Genomic DNA, 21,932 nt, shown 5'->3' on the forward strand with positions numbered 1-21,932 from the left:
GGAATTCAGCTGGGGTCAAAAGCTAAGCCGGAGATTTGGTTCCACTTGAACTTATGAACAAAAAATGCAAATGCTTTCTCTGGAGCATTTTTCACATAGTTTGCAATGTGGATCCTCAGCTTATTTTTGGCTTGTGTGACAGGAACTTAGTGAAGGGCCCTCTGGGGGCCCAATCATAGATGGACGCTTAGGAACATGCCTGTGTGACGACAAACTTCCTGCCAGGTTGGGACCCCAGCATCGGAAATAGGCTCCCAGTGACCCATTCACCTCTAGTAGAGCTCCTGGGATTTCCCACAGCATCACAGAGCCCTGCAGAGTGTGAGGATACACCCTGACAGCTGCTTAGCTCTGACTCCAAGCCCTTCTGTGTAAAAAGCACTAATCCAGCTGGTTGCTGTCTCTCTCTCACTGGGATCTGGTTCCCTCTGTCCTCTTGTCTAGTCTTCTAAAAGATATCAGAAGGGTAGCTGCCTTTGCCCTGGGAGGAAGACATTTGGATAAATGTCAGCTGAACATTTTGATAGAAGAGCTGATTGAAGGAGTCTTGGGCTATATATGAAAAGGCAACTGGAATGTGAAAGGTGTAGTCATCTGAGAAATTTGGAAAGGCAAACTACATAAATGACAAAAAGTAATTGCAGCCTGACATGGAGAGGAACATAGTCCTGCTGAAACAGAGAACAGATAAAGAAATACTCACAAAACTCCTTTTCCACACCACAGAGAAAACGTAAGCTTGTTTGTATCGCATATAACTTAGCTCAAGAGTACACAAAGCAGCTACTCCATACTGCCTGTATTTGCAGCAGGGGATGGATTTTTGCTCCTTTGAGGAGCCTGATTTTGATCATAGTTATGTGCGTGTGACCTGAGCAGAGTCAGGAACTGACTGTCCCAAAGACAAAAGAGAATACTTTGTGATGCTTCTGATGGTATGCCCTGCTTTTTCCCAATGAGTTTGACCAGCTGCTTTACAACTGACAGCTAGGTACTATGCATTGTTCTCTGTTTTAATCCAGGGGGCTTCCTCTCTTTGCTCTGAGCAGGTGGTATTCTGCTGCTACACATAAATAGTGCCTCAACCCAGATTCTGGTGGTGTCACATCAGACCCATGTCCGGTGTTACAGGAACAGCGGACATGTGCCATAGTTATCATGATGTGAACATGTCTGTTGGACCCAAGAGAGACTGTGTGTGTGTGTCCGAGTGACCACTTTCAAAAAGCAGCAGGGGGCTTCCCTGGTGGCGCAATGGTTGAGAGTCTGCCTGCTGATGCAGGGGACGCGGGTTCGTGCCCCGGTCCGGGAGGATCCCACACGTTGCGGAGCGGCTGGGCCCGTGAGCCATGGCCGCTGAGCCTGCGCGTCCGGAGCCTGTGCTCCGCAACGGGAGAGGCCACGGCAGTGAGAGGCCCACGTACCGCCAAAAAAAAAAAAAAAAAAAAAAAAGCAGCAGGTTTTCTTGTTGCAGTAAGTATCCTTAGACTAGGAAAAGGCTCTGGAGGCAGACTAGGTGTGGTCTTAGGCAAGTTACCTTTTACAAGTTTTTTCTTCTTTATACATGAAATCACAATAATACCAACTACCTTACAGGAATTGTGTCAAATTTAGAGAGAATGTACATAAAGTACAGGGAACTCAGGAGGAAGTCCATAAATTAGATCTATTTTATTTTTATTATAATTATTAAGTTGGAAAGCTATTATTTCACACACTGGCTTTTTTTTTTTTTTTTTTTTTTCTGTAGTACGCGGGCCTCTCACTGTTGTGGCCTCTCCCGTTGTGGAGCACAGGCTCCGGACGCGCAGGCTCAGCGGCCATGGCTCACGGGCCCAGCCGCTCCGCGGCATGTGGGATCTTCCCGGACCGGGGCACGAACCCGTGTCCCCTGCATCGGCAGGCAGATTCTCAACCACTGCGCCACCAGGGAAGCCCCCACACACTGGCTTTTTTTAACCTTTCCAGAAACATCACAAGGAAACCATTCCTTGTGAACCTGTGCCTCAGGTTCTCTCTCATTCTTTGAAGAATTCTCCTATCAAAGGCTCAGGGGAATCTGAGGGTGAAGAGTAGAGGTGAGCCTCCAAGAGCTGCATGTCCCCGGCCCATTTATTGGTCAACAAGGATTATAATAACAGAAAGCTTTCCTCAGGAAATGGCAATCAAAGGGTGAGCCTAGTAATACCTCTCCTTAAAAGGCAAAAGTAAACTCTCACTGACTTTCAATTTACAGAAAACTCTGAAACCATGTCCACTCGCAGGAGATGGTGTCGCTCATAAATGGTGTTCAAACTTTATTCCAAACAAGCTCGTTAATAAACAAAGAAGGCTGTACACTCCATTCATTCGATCATGATGAGAAAACAGAAGCACAGAACTGAAAATCTATATAACATATCACGTCTACACAGATTTCATTAACAAATGGGCATTCCTCCTGCAGTGAATTCCCTCCTTTATATTATCATGGCCACAATATAAAAAGAACCATCCTTGTCAGTTGTCATAATTGTTACTAGATCCCCTCTTGAATTTATCACAGCTGTACCCACACAAGTCTGTTTGCCAACAGCTGGGTCTGAATTCATAGTCCATTCTCCTTGACACACAGAGCTGACCATCCAAATGATGCCTTATCACAACCCACAGAGGCTTCAACAAAAACAAAAGCCAAATACCTTCATAACAACCGCTACTGGACTGACACTGATCCCAAACCAAGGGTGGGTTCTATTTCCGATAAACTCACTTGAAGATTTTCAGGAGTTGTATATTTGAACGGGCGCATGATGACCTAAAGGATAATCCAGAAACATTTCAAGTGTCACTTCACAGACCAAATTGTAGTTTATTAATAGGATATTTAAAAAATCAGGAATAAGAGCTTAAGTTTTAAACATCTTAATCAAATGTTATTTTAATATGAGCAGCAGATACAACTATCTCCTCTAAATTCTCAGGGCTTACTTACATTTCTTTCTTGGAAGGTTCAAAATTCCTCAGCTGTTTCTTCCTGATTTATCTGATTCAATGGAGCCATTCAGTGATATCCTTAATTTGACCTAGGAGATGTCCTTTGTTTGGCTCATATTTACTGATCACCAAGTATGAGGCTCAGAGAATAGTTCAGCTAGATCTCTCTGGGGTGGACCCAGTGATGGTATATGGTCAGACCACCCTCCTTGATCAGTACCTGTTTCACCTACACCTTACTCACATAACTGACCTTCCTATGTACTTGACCCAGGCCCCAGCTAGTGATTGTTCTTACCAAAGGGGTGGTGAAGGGCTTGCCCTTCTGCTAGTTTCCCTGGTAACACATAAGCCAACCTGACATACATTCCCTCTATAACTGGTAATCTTCCCTTCCCCCGCCAACCACCGGAAGCCAAGACTGCAACCATGTCCTGCCCCACCATCCACCACATACAGTGGGGTGTCACTCCAAGACTTTGCTTCAGACACATAAGATTCCTCTATCCATTAAACCAGTAGTGTCTCTGTCACCGCCTCTGAGCTCTTTCTTCAGTCTTGAAGCTCGCAAGTACAGAACTTGAAGGCCTGTGTGGTGCAGACCAACAGGTGGCAAAAGCAAATATTCAAGCCAGATACTTAGAAAAGTATCCCTTTATCAGATCACCCAGAAACCAAAGATACTCCTCTTGTGGGACATTTCAACACAGAATTGTTTGGGGAGCTAAGTGAATTATATTTTTTATTTAGATTCAAATGTGATCTCCTAATGGTTTCAAGCATATTTTGCTTTTATTAATTTGCCTTAATTAACAATACTTACCATAGTACTTATCATAGTGCTGGACTATATACTTATTTTTTAAATTAACATTTGTAGAAGTAAATTAAACTGAGGCACATTCTCAGGAGAAAGAAAGGTGAAGCAGTCAACTGGGGCTCATTCTGGTGCTAATATTTTATTTGGTTCTCACTTGCCTTTCGAGTTTCTTCAAGAAGGGATTATGTCAGTAGTTTAACACTCTGTAAACTGAGTGACTGAACTTCAGCACAGAGCTCAACCTCCAGTTTAGAGGATTTATCTGAAGGGTTTTTATGGGCAAACGGTGTCTTCTGCATCAACTGTCATAAAATTGGAAGTAATTTCACACCTTGGGGTCCAGTTCAAGTTCTAAAGTGAGACGGAGGAAGATTCTAATCCCAGTCCTGCCACTTGCCAGCAGTATCTTCATACAAGATGCCAAGCCCTTTAGGGCTCACTTTTCCCATATGTAAAATAGAAAGGATAATGGTTCTATCTATGGGACAACTTTAAGGATTAACAGAGAAAGTACATGTGCATTTTCAGAGAAACAGAACCAACAGGACATATAGAGATATATGAGAAGGGATTTATTATGATAATTGGCTCATGTGATTATGGAGGCCGAGATATGCCACAATACACTGTTGGCAAGCTGGTGACCCAGGAAAGCTGGTGGTATAATTCAGTCCCAGTCTGAAGGCCTGAGAACAGGGGATCAGATAGTGTAACTCCCAGTTCAAGGTCAAAGGCTCAAGAACCAGGAGCCCCCATGTCCAAGGGCAGGAGCAGACAGATGGATGTCCCAGCTCAAGGAGAAAATTCATCCTTCCTCCACCTTTTTGTTCTATTTGTACGCTCAATGGATTGAACAATACCCACCCACACGGGTGAGGGTGAATCATGTTTACTCAGTCTGCTGATTCAAATACTGATCACTTCCAGAAACACCATTTCAGACAAACCCAGAAATAATGTTTTAGCAGCTATGTGGATATTCCTTAGCCCAGTCAAGTTGGCACATAAAACAAACCATCACAATAGGTAATACACTTAGCACTAATCACATAATAAATACCCAATTAATACTGACTCTCAAAATTATTCTTACAGCCATCTTTAGCCTCCAGTTCCAAACTTAGTTCAGTTTCGTGGTTACAAGAGTCCCAGGTGCTGACCTGGGTCTGACCTGCAGACAAAGATCTCTTCTTTGGTCTCATTCTTTTTTTTTCCTAAGGGTTAGCACAAGCTCTTACTAAAGTGAACAGCTCTTAGTAATCATAATAAATGCAAGGAGCAGTAGACACAAGTGTCCAGATTATGAAGGAAACACTTAAAGAAGCCTTGAAAGTCATAACCAGATCATAATAAAGCAGAACATAGTATTCAAAACTGAAATCTAAATTTCTCTAACCCACTGACTTCCCAGCCAGCTTCCAAACATTACTAGATTAATAAACATTGTGGACTGATTAATAGGTGAAAATAATAACCTCTACTTTCACTGTTTAAAATGTTTAATTATTTTGTTAATGCATCAGAATAGGGCTTTGATCCATGAAATTCTGTTTGATATTTGAGTATAGCCCATGTTATAACCACAAATCCAAGAAGATAGATCAGTTTTGCTCCTGAGGATGTATTCCCACATGAAAATACCCACTCTTCACTCCTTGACTCAATCCTCCTGAAATTCCGTCTTTGGGTACAGCTGCCCTTATAGATGCCAAAACAGAACTCTAAAGGACTATTTTTTTTTCTCTCAGAAGGGCAGCTTGGGTTTTCTTATTCCTCAGCTTTGCATCTGCCTCCTCTCAGGTGTGTCCTTCCAGGTGTGTCCTTCTGGCTTGGAAAACCAGACAGAATAAAAGCCTTCGGTTGCATTACCTGCCAAGGCAATCCTAATTTTACATCTGGAATACCTCTTTCAGGCCCACCTTTCTCAGATACCACAAGGAACAATCATTGTTTTTACGCTGGGCAAAGACAGCAACAATGTGAGAAAGGTTTTAAATTTTATAAGCAGAAAAACATTTAATGGATGAATGTGATCACAGTCTTCCTCTCCTTCCCAAGGGTTTTTTCTCCTAGTGCCTTTTTTTTTTTTTTTTTTTCTTACCACCCTTACTGCTACCTACCATAATTTAATTGGCCCCAGTCTACTGACAATAAGTAACAAAATAAGAGTGTTTTTCACCTTTTCTTTTTTTAACGTCTGTATTGGAGTATAATTGCTTAACAATGGTGTGTTAGTTTCTGCTTTACAACAAAGTGAATCAGTTATACATGTACATATGTTCCCTCTTGCATCTCCCTCCCTCCCACCATCCCTATCCCACCCCTCTAGGTGGTCACAAAGCACAGAGCTGATCTCCCTGTGCCATGTGGCTGCTTCCCACTAGCTATCTATTTTACATTTGGTAGTGTATATGACACTCTCTCACCTTGTCACAGCTTACCCTTCCCCCTCCCCATATCCTCAAGTCCATGCTCTAGTAGGTCTGTGTTTTATTCCCGTCCTACCCCTAGTCTCTTCATGACATTTTTTTTTCTTAGATTCCATATATATGTGTCAGCATACGGTATTTGTTTTTCTCCTTCTGACTTACTTCACTCTGTATGACAGACTCCAGGTCCATCCACCTCATTACAAATAACTCAGTTTCATTCTTTTTATGGCTGAGTAATATTTCATGGTATATAAGTGCCACATCTTCTTTATCTATTCATCTGTTGATGGACACTTAGGTTGCTTCCATGTCCTGGCTATTGTAAATAGAGCTGCAATGAACATTTTGGTACATGACTCTTTTTGAATTATGGTTTTCTCAGGGTATATGCCCAGTAGTGGGATTGCGGGGTCATATGGTAGTTCTATTTGTAGTTTTTTAAGGAACCTCCATACTGTTCTCCATAGTGGCTGTATCAATTTACATTCCCACCAGCAGTGCAAGAGTGTTCCCTTTTCTCCACACCCTCTCCAGCATTTATTGTTTCTAGATTTTTTGATGATGGCCATTCTGACCAGTATGAGATGATATCTCATTGTAGTTTTGATTTGCATTTCTCTAATGATTAATGATGTTGAGCATTCTTTCATGTGTTTGTTGGTAATCTGTATATCTTCTTTGGAGAAATGTCTTTTAGGTCTTCTGCCCATTTTTGGATTGGGCTGTTTGTTTTTTTGTTAGTGAGCTGCATGCGTTCCTTATAAATTTTAGAGATGTTTTTTAAAAAAACTTTTGCAAGCCTTTTTTTTTTAACATCTTTATTGGAGTATAACTGTTTTACAATGGTGTGTTAATTTCTGCTTTACAACAAAGTGAATCAGGTATACATATACATATATCCCCATATCTCCTCTCTCTTGCATCTCCCTCCCTCCCACCCTCCCTATCCCACCCCTCTAGGCGGTCACAAAGCACCGAGCTGATCTCCCTGTGCTATGTGGCTGCTTCCCACCAGCTATCTATTTTACATTTGGTAGTGTATATATGTCCATGCCACTCTCTCACTTTGTCACAGCTTACCCTTCCCCCTCCCCATATCCTCAAGTCCATGCTTTAGTAGGTCTGTGTTTTATTCCCATCCTACCCCTAGTCTCTTCATTACATTTTTTTTCTTAGATTCCATATATATGTGTTAGCATACGGTATTTGTTTTTCTCCTTCTGACTTACTTCACTCTGTATGACAGACTCCAGGTCCATCCACCTCACTACAAATAACTCAGTTTCATTTCTTTTTATGGCTGAGTAATACTCCATTGTATATATGTGCCACATCTTCTTTATCCATTCATCTGTTGATGGACACTTAGGTTGCTTCCATGTCCTGGCTATTGTAAATAGAGCTGCAATGAACATTTTGGTACATGACTCTTTTTGAATTATGGTTTTCTCAGGGTATATGCCCAGTAGTGGGATTGCGGGGTCATATGGTAGTTCTATTTGTAGTTTTTTAAGGAACCTCCATACTGTTCTCCATAGTGGCTGTATCAATTTACATTCCCACCAGCAGTGCAAGAGTGTTCCCTTTTCTCCACACCCTCTCCAGCATTTATTGTTTCTAGATTTTTTGATGATGGCCATTCTGACCAGTATGAGATGATATCTCATTGTAGTTTTGATTTGCATTTCTCTAATGATTAATGATGTTGAGCATTCTTTCATGTGTTTGTTGGCCTGTGTATCTGGCAATCTGTTGGCAATCTGTATATCTTCTTTGGAGAAATGTCTTTTAGGTCTTCTGCCCATTTTTGGATTGGGTTGTTTGTTTTTTTGTTATTGAGCTGCATGAGTTCCTTATAAATTTTGGAGATGTTTTTTAAAAAAACTTTTGCAAGCCATTTTTAAAAGCACGTTGAGTTTTGGTTTTCTTTTGGAAGCTTCACTCCTCTCCTTTCTTCTCCCCATCTCACTGATTCCATCCCTGTACTACATTCAAGGCTGCCTTCCTATTTACCTCCTTCCCCAAGAGAAGGGACACATTCCTTCCCAGAACTCAGACTGAATTTCTTCTCAGATCTTCGAGAAAGAATTAGATCAAATTCAGTTACAAATGTTTCCCAAATTCCTCGGAAGAAAATTGTTTAATAAATTTACAATGATCCAGAAATTATCCTTTTTAATCCTTCTCAAGGATTGTCTGCACATGGATGGATTTCTCTCAAATGATGTCTTACCATGCTCTCTTCCCACATCCCATATTATTTAGAAAGAACTCATCTATTTCAAAAGGAGAGAAGGGTAGACAAGAGGATTGGATTTGAGCAAAGCAAAACTATATGTTTATCATCCTCACCCCAACCCTAAATTACTGAATTATTCTCTCTGTTAGACTTAGCTCATCCATTATTGCTAAGTGTCAGGGGGCTTTTATCTCCAGCCCCAGGACAGCAGTGTGTAATGGTACCTCTGCCAAGAAATATTGATACACAGAAAAGAGTCAGGACCAGTCAGGCAAAGCCCCTATCTGATGAGGCAATGTACATACTTGGCTCTAGTCTCATATATACAAAGTAGGTTAAGATAATTAATTATGTGAACTTTCAAGACAGAAAAGCAAATGAGTTTGCATGCGTTTATGACAATGCCTACCAAATGCAGCTTGTTGCTGTGGAGGGGAGAAGAGGGAGATTTTTTTAGTCTAGATATCTAACTGGTCCCCCAAGAAGCTGTAAGATGACCAGGAACTAGGAGAGCGCACAGGGCAAAGATTCATCCTTTCAGGCAGAAGGAAGAGAAAGAAGAATTCTGGGTACTTGCTCCAGATTTGGAAACAAGCATTTAGTGCTGGGGGACAAAGGCATTTCAGTTTGCAAAGGTGATTCATTCTCTCTCTCTCCCCCCACCCCCTCCCTCTCCCCCACCTCCCCATCATCATCAGGAGGTCATAGACAGTTTCCCTGCCCTGGGGCTGAGAACTCCCTACGGTTAAGCCTTTGACAATACAGTTACCTGGACAACTGAGGTATGGAAAACAGAGCTGCAGTTCAGATAAAGCTCCAACAGAGGTTCCCATTGTTTCCCCCATAGAGTGTCCACCAGCGTGCATGCAGAGGTTCAGATTACATACAGATTTCCATTCTCGATCAGCCCCTAATTAAAAATAAAACCTCCCGCCATCTGCCCATAACCCTCACAAACCTTTTTTTCCCCTTTGGGCTCAACCTTCTCAAGCTCAGTCTGTGCCCAACTGCAGATTACCCTGGCAAGTCTGAAGTGTTTTGGCATGAGGTAAGGGTGGGAAAAGGTACTTTTTTTTTTTCAACTTGATTCTTAAAAAAAAAAAAAAAAAAAAAAGAATTAATCTTTAAAAGTAACTTTGGTGAAAATAACTTCAGATGCTTATTTGTACACTTTAAAATACTACTCGTTGAAAAGAACAGCTAAAGAGCTGTTTGAAGCTCAACCAAACAGGAAGGCTCCAAACAGACCCTGACGCAGATGCTCTCTATTACACTGTAATTGTGAAATGCCCAGCAGGACTCGAAAGAGTGACAAGGTCATTGCACAACTTTGCAGCGCTGCAGCTTGTGTGTGATGGGGGAGGGGGGGAAGGTGCTTGAAAACTATGGGGCAACTCAGAAAGGTGCGGAGGAAGCAGCTTTTTGTCCCCTACTAAGAGAGAAGTGCTTTGTTTATGAGAATGCAGAAATACAAATTTGCTCAATACCACAATGACACAAGGACAAGAGGGGTTTCCCCTTTCCATCTACGCAAGCTGCTCACTTTCTATGCAGTCTGATGACTTTCTATGCAATTTAGTAGAAGTCAGATATGAAAAACCCACTTTAAAATATGATTTCTAAGATCCTCTATTCCTCTCGTCTCCCTACCCCACCTCATCTCCCCCAGTAAAACAAGTCAAGACAAACATTCATAGTCCAGATAACTTTCCTGTGGACATGTGACCTGATACAGATAAGCACAGAGCAACTGGCTCCTGGAAATATTTCCACAGCATCGCATAGACCTGCTTCTCTTTTTGTATTTCTCGCCCCAATTTCAACCACGTTTACCTCTTCAGGTGCTCCTCCTAGGAACGTCTCTGAGGATCTGGCGAGCTACCTTTTAACGCACTTAATTCAACCATTATGCTTCGGGTGACCTATGACAGCAATCTGCCTAGAAAGGGGACAGAGAGGGTTCCCTTCACTCAGACTCTCAGTGTGGGGCTCAGCATTTGATTTAGTCTTAGGAGTAAAACAACCATGTGTGATTTGTTGCATGGTACCAGTCCCTCCCCTATCCTTTCCTTTCTTTCATTCCCAAAGCATTAATTGAGCACCTCTGGTGTGTCCACCACTATGCTCAGGTTCTCAGAATCCAGCTAGGAAAAGACAAATAGAGCAGTCTCTCTGATTTTATGTTGCTTGTAATCTAGCAGACATCTAAGAGTCACTAACACACGCCAAAATAGATAATGGCACAAATGCAGGAGCAGTTAATTTCTTACTCACATAAAGTAGAAAACAAGAGTTTTTGAGCAGCAGGCAACTCTCCCCCAAGTATTGATGCAGGGATCCAAGATTCTTCTATTTTGTGGCTCTGCCATATTCAACACTTGGCTTTTAAGGTTGCCACGGTTATCTGCATTGAGCCACTGGATGAGGAAAGGCAAGGCGGAGGCAGAGGGCAGGGGGGAGTGCTGGACACAGGAGGTAGTTTGGGTCAGTTCATGGAACCCGGTCAGTCACAGGGTCTCCCTTACCTTCAGGGAAGGCTGGGAAATGCAATCTCACCATGTGCCCAGGAAGAGGAAGGAACAGTTTTCATAAACAGCTAACCAGCCTCTGCCAGGAGGTCAGGAGAGCAGATGAAATGGGACAAAGGAAAGGAGCTCCTACAGCAGAATTCAGGGAAGGCAGAATTCACATAAGGAAAGGAAGAGAAAATGGAACCCAGAGCAAACCAGGGGTATTCAAAGCAACAACAGGGCTCCGAGTGATTTGGGGAGACATCTTGGGAGCCCCTACCGTGTGAATAGCAACACGTCAGGTGAATCTTCCAGAAGATAATGGATCATCAGAGGATAGACAGTGACTCATGGTAGCTGAGGACCGAAGGCCATCAGCATCACAGGAGATGAACGGACACATGGTGACTGAAAGCCCATAAAATCAGCCCACATGGTTTCCAGTTGAGCTAAAATGTTCACAAGGAAGTCTGCATACCTGGTGCAAACCAGTCTTATGAACTGGGGACTAGGAGCGATATTCAGCTCTAGGTGGGGTTTGGGGGGAGCCAATAGCATGCTATAATGTTGGAAAGTGTCACATGAGAAATCTGACTTTTCCAAGTTCTCTCAAACAATCAAAAGAGCCGGCAAGAGTGATTCCTCATTCTTGAGTAGCAATAATTTGACAACTCGGATTAGCCACTGACCTCCTTCAACTGGGCCTGCTCTCTCCAATACACCAAAGCCCTACAATTTATTTCATTTATATTTTCTACCTGAGTCATGTAGACATTTGAATTTGCAACCCCTAATGTAAATAGTTAAATTCTTAGCAGTCAAAAATAAAACAGGAAGAACGAATTCAAGGACTTGGGCATTTTCAGGGTCTGACAGCAACCCCATAGAACACTGCTGTATGTACATATACACAGATGTACACACATATGTAAAACAGCAACGTGAGACTTTACTCTGCTTCATGTTTACTTATTTAAGCATTTGTTTTCTTCAATGCAGTCTGAGTAATTTTGAAGGCAAGGCTCAGAGTACCTGGCCCAAAGTAGGTGCTCAGTTAAGGCTTTTGAAAGAAATCACAGTAAATTTATAACAAAGAATCCTTTGAAAATGAACTGAAATAAAGAAAATATGAGTAAGGCATTGAGGCAGTATCCCTGACTTGGGACAGATCCCACCATGATATAGACCCCAAAGCCCAGGTGGGGACTGAGACCCTTGAATGTGTTGATGAGTGCCTTTATAAAGGTAGAGAAGGAAGGAAAGCATCCCAGCTGGAGACAAGAAGTGAGAGAGAACTGAGGAAGAAAAGGGTACTAAAAAGATTCAAGAGTCCATTGGTGGGCTTCCCTGGTGGAGCAGTGGTTAAGAATCTACCTGCCAATGCAGGGGACATGGGTTTGAGCCCTGGTCCAGGAATATCCCACATGCCATGGAGCAACTAAGCCCGTGAGCCACAACTACTCAGTCCGCGAGCCACAACTACTGAGCCTGCGTGCCACACTACTGAAGCCCCCGTGCTTAGAGCCCGTGCTCCGCAACAAGAGAAGCCACCGCAATGAGAAGCCTACTCGCCACAACGAAGAGCAGCGCCCACTTGCCACAACTAGAGAAAAGCCTGCACACAGCAGCGAAGACCCAATGCAGTCAAAAATAAAATAAATACATTTTAAAAAGAAGCCGTATAAGTATATACCTTTAGAAAAAAAAAAAGAGCCAATCATCCATTGGCTCAGATGATTACTTGGGTGGTGTCCTGACTGGTCTCTCTGGAAGGTGCAAGTGAACAAGCCATCCCAGCATCACTTCCCCCACCTAGAACACTCAGGGATCCAGAGAGCTATGTGGCAGCAACCAGAGGGTCCCAAGGAGAACAGCCAACCTCACTGCCACCTGCTGGAAAAGCTCCCTCACATGGCTTAGTGAACAGCTTCGTCAACCACCATTTACCTACACTGTAGGAGTTCAGTAAAGATTGGATTGGGTTTAACGGAACTTAAAGGAACTGAATTGATGCTACTGAGAGCAACTTAGGTTACCAGACAGGGAAGCAACTTGGCCTTCCACGAGCTCTGTGCAAAGGGCCTTCCCCTGCTGAAAGCACCAAGAGTTATCAAAACCAATCAAACCCCTAAACAAGTCTCTTGGGAATGATTACTCCTTGCTCTGAAGATGCCAGGGGCTAAGTGAGGCGCCAACAATTGTCTAGTTAACTCTAAGAGTTACCCATACAGGGAAACAGGGGCTCTGGCACCAGCTGCCCAGCCAGGCAGACTGAGAAATGTTGGCAAGGTGGCTGGTGGGGGCTGGCACGTCTGGACACAAAAGTGTTAGCTTAGCCTCCTGATATTTTTCTTGTACAACAATGAAAGTCTTGCTGGAAGTCTCTTTCTATCCCCTCTCATACTAACTCTTCTCTCTACTCCCCTAATTGCCAAGGGGAAAAAGAGGCAAAGTTGTTTACTAACCTTTTCTGGGAAAACTAAAGTAGGGTTCTGGTCATTTTCAGGAACCAACAGTAGCCTCATTCAATCAACATATATTTATTGACAACTTACCGTATACTAGGTGCTAGGTGTAAAGCAATGAATAATAGAGATCTGGTAGTTTATTCTCTATCTGGGGAGAAAGACAATGAGCCAGTAAACACATACATCATAACCAACTGTGACAAATGTTTCAAAGAAAATGAGTATAGTATACTGATAGGAAGATTACAAACAGTGTGGTGGCAGCTTTGTTAGAGAAAGCCTTTCAGGAGAAACTGAGACCTGAAGGAAAAGAAGGATCCAGCCATGAGAAGAGTAGCTAGCAAAGACTGTTCCAGGTGAGGGAACAGCATGAGAAATCTTCAGGTGTGAGAGGCCAACAGGAGAAGTTACTGGAGCCTGGGTCAGATGTGCACACCTCAGGGGTACAGAGGCTGGCCTGAAAGAAATCCATAGAAAGGAAATGAATGTGAGGCCTTTTCATAGCACCCATGTTTTGGGGACCACATGGGCTTCTGTGGCCCCTGCACAGGAACCCCCTCCAGTGAATGGCACAGAGCAAACCAGAGTCCATGACCAGTTCAGGTCATGCTCACATAGAAAGGCTATGCTGGACTCACAAAACACCCATCCTCTATGAGCCAAAGAGTAAACATGGATCAGAACCAGCCCTGCTGGAGGCAGCTGAGAGTAGGGTTTTCTCTGCTCTTCGTCACCCACACTCCAGCCAGCCACACCAGTTTGAAATGGCATCAGAAGGGTGCTTGCAGTGCTCTAGAACAAACACTCACAGCTAGGGCAGGCCGCAGGCTTAGCCACTGGCAGAGGTACACCTCCCCAAGGCTGGCCTAAGTGAAAGGTTCAGGATAGGAAGTGGATTTAATAGCCAGGTTGTTTATTATCAGGTCACAGTTCATATAAGAAAAATCTAAGATTCCTAATAAACACAGACATCCAGACAGGGACGATGTTCTCTTCACAATGAACAAAACTCATCCTTTTGGTCTGGCAGCCTTCAGAGGCCTTGTTCTTGCCATTTCTTTTATAGTCCAAGGTTGTTAAGGTAGAGGTTAATTTCCATTGCTATGATTACCTGCTAAGTGGATGCCTTCAGGCACTGGATGTATGTTTCGTTTTGTTCTGTTAAAAGCTAATAAATTTCCTGAAGGATAATATAATCTGACCAAAGGGCTACCTATGTGATAACTTCAGGCCAATGGGATAGGACCTATTTGAACAGTATCTAGGAAGACCTTTCTGAAGAGGTGAAACAGGGTAGGGGCACCTTGACAGACCCTAAATCATGAGCTTGTTTTGCCTGGCCCTTAATGAAAAAGCACTGACTCTCTCTGGCAAAATGTAGACATGAATTCAAGGTTATTCATATATCGAGCCTGAGCCCGGACATTAAACTTCAAGCCTCAGCTTTCAATTCTTCCTGGTTAAGGTTTTGATGCAGGAGTCAAGGCTCCTACCATGAGCCAGCCAACAAACTCATATCCACTCCATGTCATCACAAAGATGAATTAAATCCAGCCAGAATTAAATGCAAGCTCTTGGTGGCTAGGTCAGAACTGACTGGGTCAAGGTTATACCTCCAACTGGTCTGAAGCTACATATTTCTTTGTTTATTTATTTATTTTGGGGAGTTATTTCTGCACAAGGAGATCTTTTTTGTCAATATTTTTATATCTCAGTCAGGGATTCCCCCCACTTCTACCACGTGTGTGTGTGTGTGTGTGTGTGTGTGTGTGTCTGTGTCTGTGTGTCTGTGTCTGTGTGTCTGTGTTTAAGCTAAAGAAAACCTTACCACCCAGGTCCAGCAGTGATGAGTTTGTGAAGCATGTATCTTTTATCCATAATAAACCTCCAAAGAGACTCAGGCAGAAATTTACCAACTGTTTGGCTTGGTCCCCATGGGGTGATTAGAGCATAATTTTTCACGAACTTTCAGAGCAGTGAAAGACTTTCCACAAAGCGATAACATAACCCCGGACACCTAGGCATATGCAACTTTTCAAGTCCCAACCTCTCTTCCCTGCAGTTCTAGACAGGAATATGATGTAGCAGAAGTACGGCTCCTGCAGTAAACAGAAAGGGCCGTGAACTCCTAATGCTTTCCCCCATGGTAGGCAGCAGGGCAGAAGTCAGACGCAGAAGGCGCAGCTTGAACCCATCCTTTGTGCCCATAGCTACACTCACTGGACTCGCTAAAAAAAAAAAAAAAAAAAAAAAAAAGGCTGGCTCAGCAAAAACATTTATATCAAAGACCCACTCTGTCCTGCTTTGAGATACTCCAAGTTATCCTCACTTAACCTAACCACACTTAACTCTAGAGACTGAAGAGGGGGTGGGGGGAAGGTGGTGACGGGCAGCTGAAACGGCTGAAAGATTTGATTGACTTTTATGTCTGAGGCTTTTCATGGTAAGGACTGTCAAGAACAGGGCAAGTCTGTTATTCCTCCCCTTTCCCTCACGAAATAGTTCTTTAGTGAGTCCCATGCAGTTATTCATTTGATCAGCAAACATTCATTACACAACAGGCGCTGAGCATGAACGGGACAGGATACGCAAAGTCAAAACTAGGGAAATCGGCCCTGGTGGTTTTCAAGCATGAGTCCGGACCCTCCAGAGTTCTTTAATTTCTGACATTTCTCCATGTCAGCCAAACTAAACCACCACAAAAGTTGGGACATCAGCCTTCAGGGAGGAACTGTGCCACATCCCCACAACTGTGCAAGTTCAGTCAAAGGCACGCACAAGGAATAGATGGTATTTCATCACTACATGCAAAATGCCCGGGAGCCTTCAGCTTGCCTCCTTCCATTGCCTTGAAAGAGAGGTGCTGCCTGGCCTTAGCACTTTCCCTCAGAGCCCCATCTCCATCCCCACCCACCCCCCAAGCAGGCTCTTGCCACTCACCTTGGCATATCCATTCCGTTTCCAAATCCTCCTCCAATCAACTACAGGTCCAATTGCATTTCCCCTTTTCTGCAAAAAATTAAGTATGCAGTGATTGTGACATGTTCTAAAAAGGTTTGCTTTACCAAGAAAATGCTGTAAACTGGGCCCCCCACAAGGAAATCAGAGTGAGTCACTCAGAGCTCTTCACTTTTGCCTTTCAGGCTGTTAAATGCAAGCCCTACGATGCCCCACTCAAGCCCATTTGGCCCAGCTAGGGGCCTGAGAGGGTTCCTCCCTAAACATCAGATCACGAAGAGACATTAGCCACACAGAGCCAAGCCGAATTCCCTGTTTCTTGCTGTATCATTTGACAAAATGCCCAAACACTGACAGGACGAAGAGTAAAGTCTATTGTGTCTCATTTGAGCATAGTAGGAAAAGTAAACAATTCTTAGAGAAATTATTCCAACTCCTCTGCTTCAGCAAACATACAAGAGAGGAAAAAGAAACAAAGATAAACATTCACAGCTCTCATCATCTTTAATATAACACAAAAACTCATGACATTAATGTCTACCCAATGGCACATGGCTGGATTGAAAATTTGGAAATTGAGTGAGAAACAAACTAGAGGTGCTATCAGTCTGGGAGTGACTGCAGGGGAGAGAAGCAAATTGAAACTTCTGTCCTCCTGCCTAGCATGGGAGCTAACACAGTTGTTAGATAAAGCAAAAGCACAGTGATAGCGGTGAAGCTGGGCCCCTCCAGAGAATGAGGTTTGAACCTTCACCGATGCTGTGACTCTGCCCGGACACTGCTTTCTCTCTCTTCTCTAAGGCTCAGCAAAAGGACCCTCCTCCTTGAAGCTTTCATGGGCTTCACCTGCCCACACCCACACCCTGTCTTCTAAATTCCTGGAGCACCTACTTTTATGCCTCACAACATGGAGGTTTTTCAGATTTTCCTTGACTTTTTCTCTAGTTGATTCAGGTGTTTTCTTTCACCTCTATCTCACAACAACTGAATTTTGATTCCCTTAGAACAAGAGCTCTGTCTTATTTTTTTCTTTTGGCTCTCCCACACAGCCTAGCTTGGAGCTGAACATGTCAAGAGCATCTAGTGTGTATCTCTGTAGACGATTTTGACAGGAGTTTTCCTAAGAGCCACTACCCATGGAAGAACCAGGAGAGTTGACAGCTTATTTACATTAACTTAGGGGGTGGACTTGATTAAGCACATCTGCTTGGACTGAGGGCCACCTGTTTTCAGTTTCAAGTTGAAGCCTTGAATACATATCAAACCTGACATTTCTTGGTGTTTCTTCTGTCAGTCACCCTTTCCCAAGGCCCATATTCTGAGCAGGTGACATGCACAACCAAGGAAGAACACCTAATAGTGACAAGCTAATAGGTGCAAACATCCAAACATGAATGCTTTGTCCATTTTTCATCAAAGCTGGGGCCCATTTTACTAATTTCAGGTAGGAACACTGGCCCTCGGGGAGCAAATTTGATGAGCCTCATCCAAGTAAAGCCTCACCCTTTGGACACAGAGTAGGGCTGCCAATTAGCCTGTGGATAAGGTTGTTTTTCTCACACACACACTTGCCTCAGCAGAAAAGGTTTGATCCTTTGGTAAAAATAAATGCAAGGCAAGTTAATATGCCAGAAATTTACGGCAAGGGTTCTCATCAGTGAGGCTTGACATATAGAGGGCGACCAACTGTCCCAATTCACTGGGACTGATGCGGTTTCCTGGACTTTTCATGCTAAAACCAGAAAAGTTCTTGACAAACTTGGACTAGACACTGGCTAGATTCCAAAAGTCAACCTTCACACCTTCAGTAAACCTACTTCTTTCAACTCACCTCACCTGGGTCATTGCATTCACAGTCAGTAACCACCAGTGCCCAGGGAATTCCTGGATCACTCTGCCTAATTCCACTGGGATTGCCATCAGTACCCCCTTACTGCCCAGTTTCTATCCAAAGTCTATCCTTGGGTGACCTCATCATTGCCCGTGGCTTCTTTCACCTTCATATATTTCACCCCCAAATCTGCAGCTCCGTCCTGACCTTCACACTCAGCCTCAGTCTTTCCCTCTGTCCATTTGATGTCTTCATCCTCCATCTAGTTTTCTTCTGAAGCTCAACAGTAACTAAACCAAACTCAGGGTTACCTCTTTATCTATTGTGTTCCTTTCTTTGTCATGTCAGATGTATGATGATGGCTGTTATCCTTGCAGTCTCTCACCTAGACTTTAGACGCCCCTTTTAACTGCTTCTTTCTCTATGGCTGCTCCCAAGTTGAGTCACGTTCCAAAGCCTTTCCAGTCCTCCAGTTGCTGTGGCCCTAAGCAACAGAATTGTCTCCCTTTGCCCTACATTTCTCTCACATTCCACCCTGAACACCTCCAGCATATGACTGTCACAGCTCTGGTCCCATCACTCCTTTGCTAAACTCTTTCAACAGTCACCTCTCCATTGTACTATGACCCAGTCCTGCACACGCTTCAAACTCCAAATGGCACCTTCCCCATGAAGCACTGTCTTCCCCTATAGAAAAGGAACCCCTTCTTTCTAAATGCCTTTGGCACTTGACTCTTCCCCACTGTCATTGATATTATTTCTGTGCATTTTTAGCTTCCCTTTCAAACAAAGTCCTTGAGAGCGAGAAAGGTAGTCATCCACCTTTTTATCCCCACTGAAAATAATAAATAAATCAAGGAATAAAATTCAAGTAAGCTTTAACCTGAGGCATACTCCCCTGCATGGATGCTGTTGCTTGACTTTCAAAAGCTTTTTCTACATCCCTATGTCTTCCAATCCCTTCTCCCCATGTTGGTCAACCGTTGGTAAGGTCCTGAGAGCTGGGGGCAGCCACTCCCTTGCCTTGATGCCAGCCTTGTCACTGTAGGATTCCCAGATGCCATGGCAGGCCAGCAGGGCTCAACTGAAGGGACTCGGCCCCATGGGATTGTGAAATAGAGATTCCTTTGAGGTACAGCCTGAATTCCTTCCCTGCCCTCTGTCTTCACCTTCATAATTAGCACACTTTTCCAACACAGGCCCAACACTGCACTTCGCTTTGTCCTCTCCTCCACGTCCCCTGGCCTGCTATGGCTCTGAGTTTATTATCCTGCTTCCTGACCCAAGAAACAAAGAAATGGGTTAAACTGCCTCAACATTTAATTATTTTACATACTGAAATAACAGGGTTGGCTTAAGGCAGAGGTGTCTGGAGGAGGCATTTCTCCTCACCCCTGTCAATTCATCCATCTGAACTTGTCCTGGGGTCATTCTTCTCTCATCTCCTCTCCTCCCCAGTTGTAGCTGTTCCTGGTTTGAATCCTAGGCCTCAAAACCCAGCCATTATGGGGATGGTGGACACAGAAGAAAGGCCTCTGGTGGGGAAGCACCAGGACCCTTTGGGGTAGAGGAGTGAGGCTGGGTAGCCCAAGCCACAGCTGCAGGGCAAGCTGAGCCCCACTCTGCAGCCATGTCTGCGTCTCTTTTCAATGACCATCCACTTCATTCAATAAATGTTTATCTACATCTGTGTCTTTATTCCTGTCCTGCCCCTAGGTTCATCAGAACCATTTTTTTTCATTTTTAGATTCCATATAAGTGTTAGCATAACAGTATTTGTTTTTTTCTCTTTCTGACTTACTTCACTCTGTATGACGAGACACAAGAGGGAGGGGATATGAGGATATATGTATACATATAGCTGATTCACTTTGTTATACAGCAGAAACTAACACAACACTGTAAAGCAATTATACTCCAATAAAGATGTTTAAAAAAACTAAATAAATGTTTATCAAGCACTTAGCATGTAGCTGCTCTGTGGTTACCAGGAATAATACACAGTGTCATTCAAAACAGTCAAGAATGAACACAACATAAGCGTGATATGCGTGCCCACCAGAGTCCAGGTTTTTGAAATGCTCCTCTGTACCAGGATTAACTTATTTTGTTACCAGACTGTGGGGAGGTCCAGAGCTTTCAGGTGAATGGCCAGAGCAGCTGGCTGGCAGAAGGGACACTCAGGGTCTTCAGGGGTCAGATACTTGTCTAATGGTATGCAACTGTTTTCATGCCAGTACACATATAGCAGTTTAGTAACTGACAGGGCCATACCAGGGCCAGCCCGCTGGATAGGAGTCTCTGATACAATAATGTGCAATATAGAAATATCCAGGCATCCCATAGTACAATGTAGGAGATACACAGTACTGTGCTCTGAATGTATCCTCCCAACATTCATCTATTGAAATACTAACTCCTAAAGGTGATGGTATTAGTAGGTGGGGACTTTGGGAGATGATTAGGTCATGAGGGTAGAGCCTTTGTGGATGGAATTAGTGCTCTTATAAAAGAGAACCCACTGAGCCCCCTACCTTTTCCACCATGTGAGGACACAGGGAGAAGTGTTCGACTAGAAAGGGGGCCCTTTTTAGTCTTTTTTTAGAAACTAACCATACTGGTACCCTGACCGTGGACTTCCAGCCTCCACAATACATTTTCGTTGTTTATAAGCAACCAGTCTGTGATATTTTGTTATAGCAGCCATAATGACTAAGAAGGACAGCAATCAGATAGTCATACAAACAAATATTAAGATCCCAGCTGGGTTAAAAACTGCCATATAAAAACTGTCTGTAAAGACCACTACAAAGATAAGTATCCAAGGCAAGGAGAGCCTACAATACTGGAATCTGACCATTTCAGATGGATCTGGGAGGCTTCCCTGAGGAAGCAAGGTTAAGGCTAAGATCTGAAGGATGAGTAGGAGTTAGCAAATCAATGAGGGAATAGAGCATTCTAAACAGAGGAAACAACATGTGCAAAAGTCCTGGGGCATGGAGAACTGGGAGAGGAGAGAGAGGAAAAGAAAGAGTAATTTAAGAGGAAGGAGGAAGGTGTATAGGGATCAATGTGGGGCTTTGAGGAGTTCTATCTATCCCAAGAACAATGGCCCATCGTTAAATGATTTAAAGCAGTGAGGTGGCATTATCAGATTAACATTTTGAAAAGACTGTACTGACTGCTGCCTGGGAAATGGCTGCACCTGAAGTAGGAGGCTGGTGGTGGACATTTCACTGGTCGACACCAGGGACCCCCAAGATCCTATATATGCAGTGTGTTCCTCAGGGCTGTGATCTTATCCTGGGACAAAAGAGCTCCCTTCCATAAGACAAGGCTCTGACAGGTTCCTCGTATCAATGAAAATAAAGTGGTTATGTGGCGGCGAGAAAAGCACAGTGGTTTAAAAAAAATGATATGCTCTCAAATTCTTCCTTAATCGTTATAAACTATCAATATAATTTATTTAGCACAGAGCCCAAGGGCCAAGTGCCTGACTAATCATTGCCGTCCACTGCCTCCTTAATGTTCAGACTGATCCAGTGAGGTAGACATTATTGGCTCCAGTTTACAAGTTGGGCATCTACACTCAGAGAGTTAACTTGCCAAGGAATCGACAACCCAGGTCTTTCTGATTCCTGCACTTCTGCCTTTAACCCAATACTGGTTATAAAATGTGAACATGTGGTTGGCTCCAT

General features: G+C 43.5%; 1 long non-coding RNA gene across 1 annotated transcript in view; it reads right to left on the reverse strand.

Moving 5' to 3' along the window:
- Window positions 1-21,932, reverse strand: part of LOC136793927 (uncharacterized) — a 245,623-nt gene that overhangs the window by 155,231 nt on the left and 68,460 nt on the right. The window contains exon 2 of the long non-coding RNA XR_010840013.1: window positions 2,682-2,797. This is a non-coding gene — a long non-coding RNA (uncharacterized lncRNA). The remainder of the gene's footprint in view (window positions 1-2,681; window positions 2,798-21,932) is intronic.

The sequence above is a fragment of the Kogia breviceps genome, chromosome 3 (genome assembly GCF_026419965.1).
Source record: "Kogia breviceps isolate mKogBre1 chromosome 3, mKogBre1 haplotype 1, whole genome shotgun sequence".
Lineage (NCBI taxonomy): Eukaryota > Metazoa > Chordata > Mammalia > Artiodactyla > Physeteridae > Kogia > Kogia breviceps.